Raw genomic sequence first — 17,043 nt, forward strand, 5'->3', positions numbered from 1 at the left:
CACCCAAACCTTTCCACTACGGGTCCCCTCTTAATAGTACGGCATTCCTATGACTCAAAGAAGGAGAATCGTAGAGTACACTGTGCTTCTGTTCCATGGAAAGAGGGGGTGAGTCATCTTGTGCCGTTGACATGTGTTATCTGAAATCTTAACACACACGATTAGTCCTTTACGGTACTGTCATCAATCACCAAAATTACTTAGGCATAAAATATGCCCTAACAATCTCCCCCTTTTTGGTGGATTGATGACAATACCGGATTTGCAGAGTGAATAGCATGTGAACATAAAGATAGTGGTATAGAAAATTAAGGAGCATATGACTTACAACATATGATATAAATAAATCTCACACTAGTTCAAGTCTCACATCACACAAAGCAAAGATAGCAAATAAAAGCAAACCAAGTTCAAAGCACACACGATAAGATAAGCAAAGCTCAAATCTCAAATCCAGCTCCTAGACTCTCTCCCCCTTTGGCACAAGACACCAAAAGGGGGCACACCTAATGACACAGGTGATCGCTCCTCATCCTCATCAGCCCCAGACTCGTCCGTGGCATCCGGATCGTCCTGCTCCTCCTCATTGTCCTCCTCAGACGCCTCCTCCTCTGCATCAGACCACTGATAACCTTGAGCCCGCATCCAAGCAGACTCTGGAGTGATGTCGTCCTCTGAGCCGTTGGAGATATCAACATCAAGTGTCCTCAGGACACGCTTGTGCCTCTGACGGTTCTCCTTCTGGGCCACATGAGTCTGATACTGTCCCTTGGCCTGCATACAGAAGAGAGTCTTCATTTTATCCTTCAGTTTCACTGCCCAAGATGGCATAGCAGAAGAGTGGGACTGACAAGCGGGGCCTCTTTCAGCAGCAGTCTCTGTTTCAGTGTCCATGTGCTGAGACGAAGTGGATGGGTTGGCCCATTTGTCCTTGATGCGGAGCCTGATAGGATCGTGCACAAAGTAATTAGCCTGAAGGTGGAACTCCTCAATCAAATAGACGTCGTGCCACCTCTGGCGAATATAGGCAAACAAGTAGGGCCCGTAGATGGAAACCTTGCAGTTCATGATGCAGTTCCAGAGCTCATTGAACATCACATCAGAAATATCGAGAGGGGCAGATTCCTTAGTCATAGCCTCCTCACAAAGCAGAAGCATCTCAGCTAGATAACCATGCACCTCGTCAAAGTTGCCAATGCGAGGAAAGAGAGTGTTGCGGAAGATCCGATGCATGATATCCAGATGCTTGGGGAGCACACCTTTCTTCACATAAAGTTGTTGCGGCCTGTCCTTGGCGGGGGGCCTAGTAGTTGAAGCTGGAGCATGAGGACGCGACCCAAGAGGATTGTCAGCTCCCTGAAAGTCAACCTTGAGAAACTTCATGAATTCTGACCAGGAACCTGTCATCTTCTGAGTACCAGTCATCCAAGTCATGGTGCGCTCTTCATCACGCGAGAAGTGAACAGTGACATAGAATTGGGCGACAACATCTGGATCAAAGTCGCGCTTGAAGGTGATGATCTCCTTAATGCCAAGCTTGTCAATCAAAGAGAGAGCCTCACCAAAGTAATCCGGGTTCCGCTGAAGGTGAGCCAAGTCAATCCACTGAACTGGAACAAACATCTTCTTGAAGTGCTTGATGATGTCGCGATAGATCCTGCAGTGATCCCGTGACCAAACATGCTTGACATCCTTGATCTGAGCCTTCTCTTCGAGATAGTGATTGCGGGCGCGGAACCATAGAAAATCCTTAGGGGGCATAGTGCGAACGTTGATCCCCTTGTCCTTCTGAGTTGTCTTCTTGAAAGACTTCTTTTTGGGTTGCGGACCGAAAGTGGCGGAGCCCTCTGGAGCATCTTGAGTGCGATACTGCTTCGACTGGGTGTCCCGTGGGGGATTCGAGCGGCGAGCACCACCTATGACACACAAGACACACACCGAAAAAGAGCGACAGGAGGAGTCAAGTCAATGAACAAAAAGAGGCATAAAAGTAAACTCACATTGCCAAGAAAATGGAAAAGAAGAAAAATATCCTCCTGGCGGTAGTACCGCTCGGGTCCTGGCGGTAGTACCGCTAGGGGGTTGACTTTCAGATCTGAATAGAAAAAGACACATAGGAACGGCTAGATTGGATTTACGAGGGCCATGGGTACTGCATATAATCACTACAAAAACCACCATAGCCCTAAACACATTCGGATCTCGAGAATCATCTAGATAAAGACATGCCTAGTCAAGAGGATTCAAGTTTTAGATCTAATCCAAAATAAGAGACAAAGTGCTTGATCTAAAGCATGAAGAACCTTGAGCATGTCAATATAAACGCAATGAATCATAGGACCTACACTCCCCTAGAATACCTGTTGGGGAACGTCTCATGGGAAACAAAAAAATTCCTACGCGCACGAAGACCTATCATGGTGATGTCCATCTACGAGAGGGGATGAGTGATCTACGTACCCTTGTAGACCGTACAGCAGAAGCGTTAGTGAACGCGGTTGATGTAGTGGAACGTCCTCACGTCCCTCGATCCGCCCCGCGAACAATCCCGCGATCAGTCCCACGATCTAGTACCGAACGGACGACACCTCCGCGTTCAGCACACGTACAGCTCGACGATGATCTAGGCCTTCTTGATCCAGCAAGAGAGACGGAGAGGTAGAAGAGTTCTCTGGCAGCGTGACGGCGCTCCGGAGGTTGGTGATGACCTTGTCTCAGCAGGGCTCTGCCCGAGCTCCGCAGAAACGCGATCTAGAGGAAAAACCGTGGAGGTATGTGGTCGGGCTGCCGTGGAAAAGTCGTCTCAAATCAGCCCTAAAACCTCCGTATATATAGGTGGGAGGGAGGGGATCTTGCCTTGGGGCTCAAGGAGCCCCAAGGGGGTCGGCCGAATCCAAGGGGGAAGGCTCCCCCCCAAACGGAGTTGGACTTGGTTTGGTGGGTGGGAGTCCTTCCTTCCCTTCCCACCTCCTCTTTTTTTTCTTTTCTCTTTGATTTTCTTTCCTAGGCGCATAGGGCCCTTTTGGACTGTCCCACCAAGCGTTCTTAACATCCTGATCAGCCGTAGCGGGTGGTTCATCTCCTAGCGCAGCATTAAGGACATAATCCTTCTTCCCATCATGTAAGATTAGCTTAAGATTACGAGCCCAGTCTACAAAGTTGCTTCCATCATCTTTCAACTTAGCTTTCTCTAGGAACGTATTAAAATTCAGGGTGACTGTCGCGTGAGCCATGATCTACAACACAAATATATTCAAAGTGGACTTAGACTATGTTCAAGATAATTAGAGTTTAACTTAATCAAATTATTTGCTAAACTCCCACTCAAAAAGTACATCTCTCTAGTCATTTGAGTGGTTCATGATCCACTTACACTAGTTCAAGTCCGATCATCACGTGAGTTGAGTATAGTTTCAGTGGTAAGCATCCCTATGCTAATAATATCATCTATATGATTCATGATCGACCTTTCGGTCTCATGTGTTCCGAGGTCATGTCTGCACATGCTAGGCTCGTCAAGCTTAACCCAAGTGTTCCGCGTGCGCAACTGTTTTGCACCCGTTGTATGTGAACGTTGAGTCTATCACAACCGATCATCACGTGGTGTCTCGAAACGACGAACTGTAGCAACGGTGCACAGTCGGGGAGAACACAATTTCGTCTTGAAATTTTAGCGAGAGATCACCTCATAATGCTACCCTCATTCTAAGCAAAATAAGGTGCATAAAAGGATTAACATCACATGCAATTCATAAGTGACATGATATGGCCATCATCACGTGCTTCTTGATCTCCATCACCAAAGCACCGGCACGATCTTCTTGTCACCGGCGCCACACCATGATCTCCATCAACGTGTTGCCATCGGGGTTGTCGTGCTACTCATGCTATTACTACTAAAGCTACATCCTAGCAAAATAGTAAACGCATCTGCAAGCACAAATGTTAGTATAAAGACAACCCTATGGCTCCTGCCGGTTGCCGTACCATCGACGTGCAAGTCGATATTATCTATTACAACATGATCATCTCATACATCCAATATATCACATCACATCGTTGGCCATATCACATCACAAGCATACCCTGCAAAAACAAGTTAGACGTCCTCTAATTTTGTTGTTGCATGTTTTACGTGGTGACCATGGGTATCTAGTAGGATCGCATCTTACTTACGCAAACACCACAACGGAGATATATGAGTTGCTATTTAACCTCATCCAAGGACCTCTTCGGTCAAATCCGATTCAACTAAAGTTGGAGAAACCGACACTTGCCAGTCATCTTTGAGCAACGGGGTTACTCGTAGCGATGAAACCAGTCTCTCGTAAGCGTACGAGTAATGTCGGTCCAAGCCGCTTCAATCCAACAATACCGCAGAATCAAGAAAAGACTAAGGAGGGCAGCAAAACGCACATCACCGCCCACAAAAACTTTTGTGTTCTACTCGAGAAGACATCTACGCATGAACCTAGCTCATGATGCCACTGTTGGGGAATGTCGCATGGGAAACAAAAAATTTCCTACGCGCACGAAGACCTATCATGGTGATGTCCATCTACGAGAGGGGATGAGTGATCTACGTACCCTTGTAGACCGTACAACAGAAGCGTTAGTGAACGCGGTTGATGTAGTGGAACGTCCTCACGTCCCTCGATCCGCCCCGCGAACAATCCCACGATCAGTCCCACGATCTAGTACCGAACGGACGGCACCTCCGCGTTCAGCACACGTACAGCTCGACGATGATCTCGGCCTTCTTGATCCAGCAAGAGAGACGAAGAGGTAGAAGAGTTCTCTGGCAGCGTGACGGCGCTCCGGAGATTGGTGATGACCTTGTCTCAGCAGGGCTCCGCCCGAGCTCCGCAGAAATGCGATCTAGAGGAAAAACTGTTGGGGAACGTCGCATGGGAAACAAAAAATTTCCTACGCGCACGAAGACCTATCATGGTGATGTCCATCTACGAGAGGGGATGAGTGATCTACGTACCCTTGTAGACCGTACAGCAGAAGCGTTAGAGAACGCAGTTGATGTAGTGGAACGTCCTCACGTCCCTCGATCCGCCCCGCGAACAATCACGCGATCAGTCCCACGATCTAGTACCGAACGGACGGCACCTCCGCGTTCAGCACACGTACAGCTCGACGATGATCTCGGCCTTCTTGATCCAGCAAGAGAGACGGAGAGGTAGAAGAGTTCTCCGGCAGCGTGACGGCGCTCCGGAGGTTGGTGATGACCTTGTCTCAGTAGGGCTCCGCCCGAGCTCCGCAGAAACGCGATCTAGAGGAAAAACCGTGGAGGTATGTGGTCGGGCTGCCGTGGAAAAGTCGTCTCAAATCAGCCCTAAAACCTCCGTATATATAGGTGGGAGGGAGGGGGCCTTGCCTTGGGGTCCAAGGACCCTCAAGGGGGTCGGCCGAGCCAAGGGGGAGGACTCTCCCCCCCCAAACCGAGTTGGACTAGGTTTGGTGGGAGGGAGTCCTCCTCCCTTCCCACCTCCTCCCTTTTTTTTTCTTTTCCTCTTGATTTTTCTTCTCTTGGCGCATAGAGCACTTGTGGGCTGTCCCACCAGCCCACTAAGGGCTGGTGTGTCTCCCCCAAGGCCTATGGGCTTCCCCGGGGTGGGTTGCCCCCCCCGGTGAATTCCCGGAACCCATTCGTCATTCCCGGTACATTCCCGGTAACTCCGAAAACCTTCCGGTAATCAAATGAGGTCATCCTATATATCAATCTTCGTTTCCGGACCATTCCGGAAACCCTCGTGACGTCCGTGATCTCATCCGGGACTCCGAACAACATTCGGTAACCAACCATATAACTCAAATACGCATAAAACAACGTCGAACCTTAAGTGTGCAGACCCTGCGGGTTCGAGAACTATGTAGACATGACCCGAGAGACTCCTCGGTCAATATCCAATAGTGGGACCTGGATGCCCATATTGGATCCTACATATTCTACGAAGATCTTATCGTTTGAACCTTAGTGCCAAGGATTCGTATAATCCCGTATGTCATTCCCTTTGTCCTTCGGTATGTTACTTGCCCGAGATTCGATCGTCAGTATCCGCATACCTATTTCAATCTCGTTTACCGGCAAGTCTCTTTACTCGTTCCGTAATACAAGATCCCGCAACTTACACTAAGTTACATTGCTTGCAAGGCTTGTGTGTGATGTTGTATTACCGAGTGGGCCCCGAGATACCTCTCCGTCACACGGAGTGACAAATCCCAGTCTTGATCCATACTAACTCAACTAACACCTTCGGAGATACCTGTAGAGCATCTTTATAGTCACCCAGTTACGTTGCGACGTTTGATACACACAAAGCATTCCTCCGGTGTCAGTGAGTTATATGATCTCATGGTCATAGGAATAAATACTTGACACGCAGAAAACAGTAGCAACAAAATGACACGATCAACATGCTACGTCTATTAGTTTGGGTCTAGTCCATCACGTGATTCTCCCAATGACCTGATCCAGTTATCAAGCAACAACACCTTGTTCATAATTAGAAGACACTGACTATCATTGACCAACTGGCTAGCCAACTAGAGGCATGCTAGGGACGGTGTTTTGTCTATGTATCCATACATGTAAATGAGTCTTCATTCAATACAATTATAGCATGGATAATAATCTATTATCTTGATACAGGAATTATAATAATAACCATATTTATTATTGCCTCCAGGGCATAATTCCAACAGTCTCCCACTTGCACTAGAGTCAATAATCCAGCCCTCACATCACCATGTGAATTACATTGTAATAAATCTAACACCCATACAATTCTGGTGTCGATCATGTTTTGGCCATGGAAGAGGTTTAGTCAGCGGGTCTGCTACATTCAGATCCGTGTGCACTTTGCATATATTTACGTCCTCTTCCTTGACGTAGTCGCGGATGAGGTTGAAGCGTCGTTTGATGTGTCTGGTCTTCTTGTGAAACCGTGGTTCCTTTGCTAAGGCAATGGCACCCGTGTTGTCACAGAACAAGGTTATTGGATCCAGTGCACTTGGCACCACTCCAAGATCCGTCATGAACTGCTTCATCCAGACACCCTCCTTAGCCGCCTCCGAGGCAGCCATGTACTCCGCTTCACATGTAGAATCTGCTACGACGCTTTGCTTGGAACTGCACCAGCTTACTGCACCCCCATTAAGAATAAATACGTATCCGGTTTGCGACTTAGAGTCGTCCGGGTCTATGTCAAAGCTTGCATCGACGTAACCTTTTACGACGAGCTCTTCGTCACCTCCATATACGAGAAACATCTCCTTAGTCCTTTTTAGGTACTTCAGGATATTCTTGACCGCTGTCCAGTGATCCACTCCTGGATTACTCTGGAACCTACCTGCCATACTTATGGCCAGGCTAACATCCGGTCTAGTGCACAGCATCGCATACATGATAGAACCTATGGCTGAAGCATAGGGGACGGAGCGCATATGCTCTCTATCTTCATAAGTTGCTGGGCACTGAGTCTTACTCAATCTCGTACCTTGTAAAACTGGCAAGAACCCTTTCTTGGACTGTTCCATTTTGAACCTCTTCAAAACTTTATCAAGGTATGTGCTTTGTGAAAGTCCTATCAGGCGTTTTGATCTATCCCTATAGATCTTAATGCCTAGAATGTAAGCAGCTTCTCCTAGGTCTTTCATAGAGAAACTTTTATTCAAGTAACCTTTTATGCTCTCCAAAAACTCTACGTTGTTTCCAATCAGTAATATGTCATCCACATATAATATTAGAAACGCCATAGAGCTCCCACTCACTTTCTTGTAAATACAAGATTCTCCAACCACTTGTATAAACCCAAATGCTTTGATCACCTCATCAAAGCGTTTGTTCCAACTCCGAGATGCTTGCACCAGTCCATAAATGGATCGCTGGAGCTTGCACACCTTGTTAGCATTCTTAGGATCGACAAAACCTTCGGGTTGCATCATATACAACTCTTCCTTAATAAAACCGTTAAGGAACACCGTTTTGACATCCATCTGCCAGATTTCATAATCGAAAAATGCAGCTATTGCTAACATGATTCTGACGGACTTAAGCATCGCTACGGGTGAGAAAGTCTCATCGTAGTCAACTCCTGGAACTTGTGAAAAACCCTTTGCCACAAGTCGAGCTTTATAAACGGTCACATTGCCGTCAGCATCCGTCTTCTTCTTAAAGATCCATTTATTCTGAATAGCCTTGCGGCCCTCAGGTAGTATCTCCAAAGTCCACACTTTGTTCTCATACATGGATTCTATCTCGGATTTCATGGCTTCTAGCCATTTGTTGGAATCTGGGCCCACCATTGCTTCTTCATAATTTGCAGGTTCATTGTTGTCCAACAACATGATTGATAAGACGGGATTACCGTACCACTCTAGAGCAGCGCGTGATCTCGTCGACCTGCGTGGTTCAACAGAAACTTGAACTGGAGTTTCATGATCATCATCATTAACTTCCTCCTCAACCGGCGTCGCAATGACAGAGGTTCCTCCTTGCCCTGCGCCACCATCCACAGGGATGAGAGGTTCGACAACCTCGTCAAGTTCTATCTTCCTCCCACTCAATTCTCTCGAGAGAAACTCCTTCTCGAGAAAAGTTCCGTTCTTAGCAACAAACACTTTGCCCTCGGATTTGAGATAGAAGGTGTACCCAACTGTCTCTTTCGGGTAACCTATGAAGACACATTTTTCCGCTTTGGGTTCCAACTTTTCAGGCTGAAGCTTTTTGACATAAGCATCACATCCCCAAACTTTAAGAAACGACAACTTTGGCCTTTTGCCATACCACAGTTCGTATGGTGTCGTCTCAACGGATTTTGATGGTGCCCTATTTAAAGTGAATCCAGCTGTTTCTAATGCATAACCCCAAAATGATAACGGCAAATCAGTAAGAGACATCATAGATCGCACCATCTATAACAAAGTACGATTACGACGTTCGGACACACCATTACGCTGTGGTGTTCCAGGCGGTGTTAACTGTGAAACAATTCCACATTGTCTTAAGTGAGCACCAAACTCGAAACTCAGATATTCACCCCCACGATCAGACCGTAGGAACTTGATCTTCTTGTCACGATGATTTTCCACTTCACTCTGAAATTGCTTGAACTTTTCAAATGTTTCAGACTTGTGCTTCATCAAGTAGACATAACCATATCTACTTAAATCGTCAGTGAAGGTGAGAAAATAACGATATCCTCCGCGTGCCTCCACGCTCATCGGACCACACACATCGGTATGTATGATTTCCAATAAGTCACTTGCACGCTCCATTGTTCCGGAGAACGGAGTCTTAGTCATTTTGCCCATGAGGCATGGTTCGCACGTGTCAAGTGAATCAAAGTCAAGTGACTCCAAAAGTCCATCAGCATGGAGTTTCTTCATGCGCTTTACACCAATATGACCCAAGCGGAAGTGCCACAAAAATATGGCGCTATCATTGTTTACTCTAACTCTTTTGGTCTCAATGTTATGTATATGCGTATCGCTATCAAGATTCAATATGAACAATCCTCTCACATTCGGTGCATGACCATAAAAGATGTTACTCATAGAAATAGAACAACCATTATTCTCAGACTTAAAGAGTAACCGTCTCGCAATAAACAAGATCCAGATATAATGTTCATGCTCAACACAGGCACTAAATAACAATGATTTAAGTTCATCACTAATCCCGATGGTAGCTGAAGTGACACTGTGCCGACGACGATTGCATCAACCTTGGAACCATTTCCTACGCGCATCGTCACTTCGTCTTTCGCCAGCCTTCGTCTATTCCGCAGTTCCTGCTTCGAGTTGCAAATATGAGCAACAGAACCGGTATCAAATACCCAGGCACTACTACGAGAGCCGGTTAAGTACACATCAATAACATGTATATCAAATATACCTGATTTTTCTTTGCCCGCCTTCTTATCTGCCAGATACTTGGGGCAATTGCGCTTCCAGTGACCCATACCCTTGCAATAGAAACACTCCGTTTCAGGCTTAGGTCCAGCTTTGGGTTTCTTCGGCGGATTGGCAACAGGCTTGCCGCTCTTCTTCGAATTGCCCTTCTTGCCTTTGCCGTTTCTCTTGAAACTAGTGGTCTTATTCACCATCAACACTTGATGCTCTTTACGGAGTTCAGACTCTGCGACTTTCAACATCGCAAACAACTCGCCGGGAGACTTGTTCATCCCTTGCATGTTGTAGTTCAACACAAAGCCTTTGTAGCTTGGCGGCAGTGATTGAAGGATTCTGTCAGTGATAGCTTCTTGCGGGAGTTCAATCCCCAGTTCAGCTAGACGGTTTGAGTACCCAGACATTTTGAGCACATGTTCACTGACAGACGAGTTTTCCTCCATCTTGCAAGCATAGAATTTATCGGAGGTCTCATACCTCTCGATCCGGGCGTTCTTCTGAAAGATGAACTCCAACTCCTGGAACATCTCAAATGCTCCATGACGCTCAAAGCGACGTTGAAGTCCCGGTTCTAAGCCATACAATACTGCACATTGAACTACTCAGTAGTCCTCCTTACGTGCTAACCAAGCGTTCTTAACATCCTGATTAGCCGTAGCGGGTGGTTCATCTCCTAGCGCAGCATTAAGGACATAATACTTCTTCCCATCTTGTAAGATTAGCTTAAGATTACGAGCCCAGTCTACAAAGTTGCTTCCATCATATTTCAACTTAGCTTTCTCTAGGAACGTATTAAAATTCAGGGTGACTGTCGCGTGAGCCATGATCTACAACACAAATATATTCAAAGTGGACTTAGACTATGTTCAAGATAATTAGAGTTTAACTTAATCAAATTATTTGCTAAACTCCCACTCAAAAAGTACATCTCTCTAGTCATTTGAGTGGTTCATGATCCACTTACACTAGCTCAAGTCCGACCATCACGTGAGTTGAGTATAGTTTCAGTGGTAAGCATCCCTATGCTAATAACGGTGCACAGTCGGGGAGAACAAAATTTCGTCTTGAAATTTTAGTGAGAGATCACCTCATAATGCTACCGTCATTCTAAGCAAAATAAGGTGCATAAAAGGATTAACATCACATGCAATTCATAAGTGACATGATATGGCCATCATCACGTGCTTCTTGATCTCCATCACCAAAGCACCGGCACAATCTTCTTGTCACCGGCGCCACACCATGATCTCCATCAACGTGTTGCCATCGGGGTTGTCGTGCTACTCATGCTATTACTACTAAAGCTACATCCTAGCAAAATAGTAAACGCATCTGCAAGCACAAACGTTAGTATAAAGACAACCCTATGGCTCCTGCCGGTTGCCGTACCATCGACGTGCAAGTCGATATTATCTATTACAACATGATCATCTCATACATCCAATATATCACATCACATCGTTGGCCATATCACATCACAAGCATACCCTGCAAAAACAAGTTAGACGTCCTCTAATTTTGTTGTTGCATGTTTTACGTGGTGACCATGGGTATCTAGTAGGATCGCATCTTACTTACGCAAACACCACAACGGAGATATATGAGTTGCTATTTAACCTCATCCAAGGACCTCCTCGGTCAAATCCGATTCAACTAAAGTTGGAGAAACCGACACTTGCCAGTCATCTTTGAGCAACGGGGTTACTCGTAGCGATGAAACCAGTCTCTCGTAAGCGTACGAGTAATGTCGGTCCAAGCCGCTTCAATCCAACAGTACCGCAGAATCAAGAAAAGACTAAGGAGGGCAGCAAAACGCACATCACCGCCCACAAAAACTTTTGTGTTCTACTCGAGAAGACATCTACGCATGAACCTAGCTCATGATGCCACTGTTGGGGAACGTCGCATGGGAAACAAAAAATTTCCTACGCGCACGAAGACCTATCATGGTGATGTCCATCTACGAGAGGGGATGAGTGATCTACGTACCCTTGTAGACCGTACAACAGAAGCGTTAGTGAACGCGGTTGATGTAGTCTTCATTCAATACAATTATAGCATGGATAATAAACGATTATCTTGATACAGGAATTATAATAATAACTATATTTATTATTGCCTCTAGGGCATAATTCCAACAATATCTCCTTCGTTCCATCCAAGAACGAAGCACAAAACCATGGTCATGGATCCAAATCACCAATGCTCCTACCCCTAGAACAAGAAAATACCAATCAAGAGAATAAAGGGGGGAGCTTTACCGGAGTCCATGGCACTTGGTGGAGGAAGGAGGAGTGGAGAAAACCCTCCAACTCAACGGAGAGAAGGGGCTCCACAGAAAGAGATCCAAATCGGGGGAGTTCGGGGCTGGGGAAGGGAGAGCCATGAGGAAGAAGAAAGAGGGCAGGAAAAAATGGGCTCCCCCTCCTTTATGTAGTTCAAGGGGTACGGGCCAGTGGTAGTACCGCTGGGGTCCTGGCGGTAGTAGCGCTACCCCTGGCGGTACTACGGCTCCCTGCAGCGGTAGTACCGCTACCCCTGGCGGTAGTACAGCTGCGTGCAGCGGTAGTACCGCTGGGGTCCTGGCGGTAGTACCGCTCCCCCTGACGGTAGTACCGCTCCCCCTTGAGACAGCCCTAAAAGCCCTAGTCAGGTCGTGGTAGGCTGGGGTCCTCGCGGTAGTACCGCTATCCCGAGCGGAAGTACCACTGGGGTCCTGGCGGTAGTACCGCTATCCCGAGCGGTAGTACCGCTGGGGTCCTGGCGGTAGTACCGCTACCCCTCGCGGTAGTACCGCTAATCAATGACACAACAAGACATAGGATTGCATGATAAAGACGTGGGCAAACAACAAGTCAGTGTAATAAGAAGATAGCACCAGCAAGATATACTGACTCGTCATTTTGTATCCTTTCTTTCATATGAGAGAAAGGTGGGGGCGGTGGCCCAGGCCACCTATATTTGAGACAAAGGTATGACACAATGAAGAATTATCCTTGGGTTCATGACCAACGCTCGTCTTTGAAGCACAAGTGCCATTTGGTAATGGCTAACATGAAAGACTTGATCAATTTATGCATAATGGGGAGAGGAAAAGATCATTGAGAGAACAACAATCCCCATATGTCCATGCCTTCATCTAGAACAAGATCGAATGCATAGTGAGGTGCAAAGTGCCTAGCTTCAATCCACATTACTTGAATCAATGATATTTAGCTCATGCCGTAACTCCCGGAACCTTGTTTCATCTAGGGGCTTAGTGAAAATATCTGCAAGTTGCTCTTCAGTGTGGATGAAGTGAACCTCAATATCACCAAGCTTGATATGTTCACGAATGAAGTGATAGCGAATATCAATATGCTTGGTCTTGCTATGTTGCACTGGGTTGAGGAAAATATTGATAGCACTTTGATTGTCACATAGAAGAGGCACTTTGTCACAAGTGACACCGTAATCCTTCAAAGTTTGCCTCATCCATAACAATTGTGCACAACAACTTGCAGCTGCCACATACTCAGCTTTGGTGGATGATAGTGAGGCACAATTCTGCTTCTTTGAAGACCAACTTAACAGTGAGCGACCAAGGAATTGGCATCCTCCAGAAGTTGACTTCCTCTCCACACAATCTCCTGCCCAATCTGAGTCAGAATAGCCCACTAGGTTGAAGTTTGCTCCTTTGGGATACCATAGACCAAAGTTTGGGGTATGAGCCAAATATCGAAAGATTCGCTTAACAGCCATATAATGACTTTATTTTGGTGTGAATTGAAACCGTGCACATATCCCTACACTCAACATAATATCTGGTCTAGATGCACAAAGGTAAAGGAGGGATCCAATCATGGAGCGATATACCTTTTGATCCACTGCTTTACCATTGGGATCACTGTCAAGCTTGCATCTTGTTGGCATGGGGAACTTGACCGGCTTGACATCTTCAAGCTCGAACTGTTTGAGCATGTCTTGAGTGTACTTGGCTTGTTTGATGAAGGTCCCTTCTAGGCCTTGTTTAATCTCGAATCCGAGGAAGAACTTCAACTCTCCCATCATGGACATCTCAAATTTCTCACTCATTAGTGCAGCAAATTCTTCATTGAAGGAAATGTTAGGAGAACCAAAAATGATATCATCAACATATAGTTGTCATATGAACAAATCCCCTTTAACCCTCTTAGTAAAAAGAGTGGGATCTATCTTCCCAGTTTCAAACCCACGATCTTGTAACAACTCAATAAGATACTCATACCACGCACGTGGGGCTTGTTTAAGGCCATAAAGTGCCTTATTAAGTTTATACACATGATTGGGGAGCTTGGGATGTTCGAATCCCGGGGGTTGTTTGACATAGACCAACTCATTTAAAGGACCATTAAGAAAGGCACTTTTCACATCCATTTGCTGTAATTTGAAATTATGATGAGAAGCAAATGCAAGCAACATGCGAATAGATTCTAGACGAGCAACAGGGGCAAAGGTTTCACCGTAGTCGATACCCTCGACTTGGGAGTAGCCTTGAGCCACCAATCTTGCCTTGTTTCGAATCACAATCCCATTGGCATCTTGCTTGTTTTTGAAAATCAATTTGGTCCCGATGACATTATGTTCCTCCTTTGGTCTTGGCACTAATTCCCAGACTTGGTTACGCTCGAAGTTGTTAAGTTCTCCATGCATGGCCATAAGCCAATACTCATCATCGAGCGCTTCTTGTACCTGTTGAGGTTCACAATACGAAACAAACGCGTGATGCTCACAATAATTCCAAATCTGTTGATGGGTGGATACTCCCTTTTTTAAACTGCCAAGTACATTCTTCATAAGATGTGACTTGACTCTCAGCTTGTTCGCAATCTTGGCTGCTCGACGCTCCAAGAGTTCTTCATTGGATAACTGGGGAGCATCAACTTGTTTACTTTGCTTTCCCTTGCGTCTTGAACCTCCCTTGGCACCGGCTGTTAGTGCTGCAGAAGGGAATTGCGAGACAGTATCCTGATCATCTTGACGTTTGACTTGAGCAGGTTCACTTGTTTGTCCTTGTACTTGTGGTTTCTCTTGATCTTGATCTTGTGCTTCTATTTGGTCTGGATCTTGTGGTTGCACTTGATCTTGATCATGAGCAGTTTCGGAACCTTGGGTAAGTGCTTGAATATCATGGGACACATCACCATTGTTGGGCAATTCATCTTGACATTTAGCTTGTTCATCTTGTTGAGAGTCTTCTCTTTGTTCATCAGAAGCGTGTAGGGGCTTGTGGAGGTGATGGAACCACTTGAGTAGAGCATTGTCCTTCTCCTTCGGCCACAAGGGGTTCCTCAATGGGGAGTATTTGACCAATCCCCATTCTTCTTATGGCTTGGGGAGGAATTTCATCACCTACATCACAAAGACCACTTTGCTCCACTTGGGAGCCATTATTTTCGTCAAACTCCACGTTACGCGTCTCCTCAATGAGTCCGCTGGACTTGTTGAGGACACGGTAAGCATGAGAGTTTGTAGCATAACCAACAAAGATGCCCTCTTGTGCTCTAGAATCAAATTTAGCTAAACGTGCACCTTTCTTGAGAATGAAACACTTACAACCGAATACCCGAAAGTACTTGAGATTGGGTTTGTTTCCAGTGAGAATCTCATATGGAGTCTTGCTCAAGCCTTTGCGGATATAGAGCCGATTGGACGCATGACATGCTGTGTTGATGGCCTCAGCCCAAAAGTTATATGGAGATTTGAATTCCGCCATCATTGTTCTTGCAACATCCATCAAAGTCCGGTTCTTCCTTTCTACCACGCCATTTTGTTGAGGGGTATATGGTGCTGAATATTGATGTTTTATTCCCTCATCACCTAGAAACTCATCCAAGGTGTAGTTCTTGAACTCGGTGCCGTTGTCACTTCTAATCATCAAGATCTTTGCTTCATGTTGACGTTGAGCTTCATTAGCAAAGTTAATGACAGTTTGTTGAGTCTCACTCTTCCGTTTGAAGAAATATAACTAGGTGTATCTTGAGTAGTCATCAACAATCACCAAGCAGTACTTTCTGCCTCCAAGACTATCAAATGACGGAGGACCGAAAAGATCCATATGGAGGAGCTCCAATGGCCTCTTAGTGTAAATGAGAGTCGTTGGACGATGAGCGGTTTCATGAATCTTTCCTTCAATGCAGGCACTGCAAGCACGATCTCTAGCAAAACTCACATTTGTTAGTCACGAATATGGTCCCCTTTGAGAAGACTTTGCAAAGATCTCATATTGACATGAGCTAGTCGGCGATGCCAAAGCCAGCCCACATCAACTTTAGCCATTAAACACGTCGCAGTCTTAGTGGGTCGCTTTGAGAAGTTCACCACATAAAGACCATTTTCGACATATCCAACATAGGCTACTTTAAGAGTCTTGCTCCATAGGAGGACCACAATATCAAGATTAAAGAAAGTGGAGAAACCCATAATTGCAAGTTGACGAACCGAAAGTAAATTGTAGGCAAGAGACTCAACAAGCATGACCTTCTCAATAGATAACTCTTGAGAGATGACCACCTTACCAAATCCCAATACCTTTGACGAGGATGCATCGGCGAATTGGACATGGGTGGGCATAGATGGAGAAGGATGCACATACACCACTAAGTACTTGCTTCCGGTCATATGATTTGTTGCTCCACTATCGAGCAACCATGACACCCCACCGGAAGCAAACTCATGCAATAGATCAAGGCTTGGTTTTAGGTACCCGTTTTTTAATGGGTCCTTTAATGTTAGAGACAAGGGTCTTAGGAACCCAGATAGCCCATTCAATGGACTCATAGTAAGAACCAACAAATCTAGTATAAACATGCCCATCACCAGCACGACATAAGACATAGGAAGGATTGAGTTTGCCGGCTGTGTTAGTAGGAATGGTTTGCCCTTCTTGACGTTACCATCGTCCACCTTGTTCCTGTTCACCTCCTGAGTCACTTCGCCCTCTTTGACAAAGATGTCCATGAGGGTAGGGGATCGTTTGTTCTTGTTCCTCCTTTTTCCTTTTGACTTGGAGGTAAGTCCAAGTCTCTCCTTTCCTACAACAACTTTTTGATTGCTCAAGAGGTCGTTCAGGCTCTTCTCACCTTGTATGCATGCCACAAGGCC

Source organism: Hordeum vulgare, chromosome 1H (genome assembly GCF_904849725.1).
Source record: "Hordeum vulgare subsp. vulgare chromosome 1H, MorexV3_pseudomolecules_assembly, whole genome shotgun sequence".
In the NCBI taxonomy this organism is placed as follows: Eukaryota; Viridiplantae; Streptophyta; class Magnoliopsida; order Poales; family Poaceae; genus Hordeum; species Hordeum vulgare.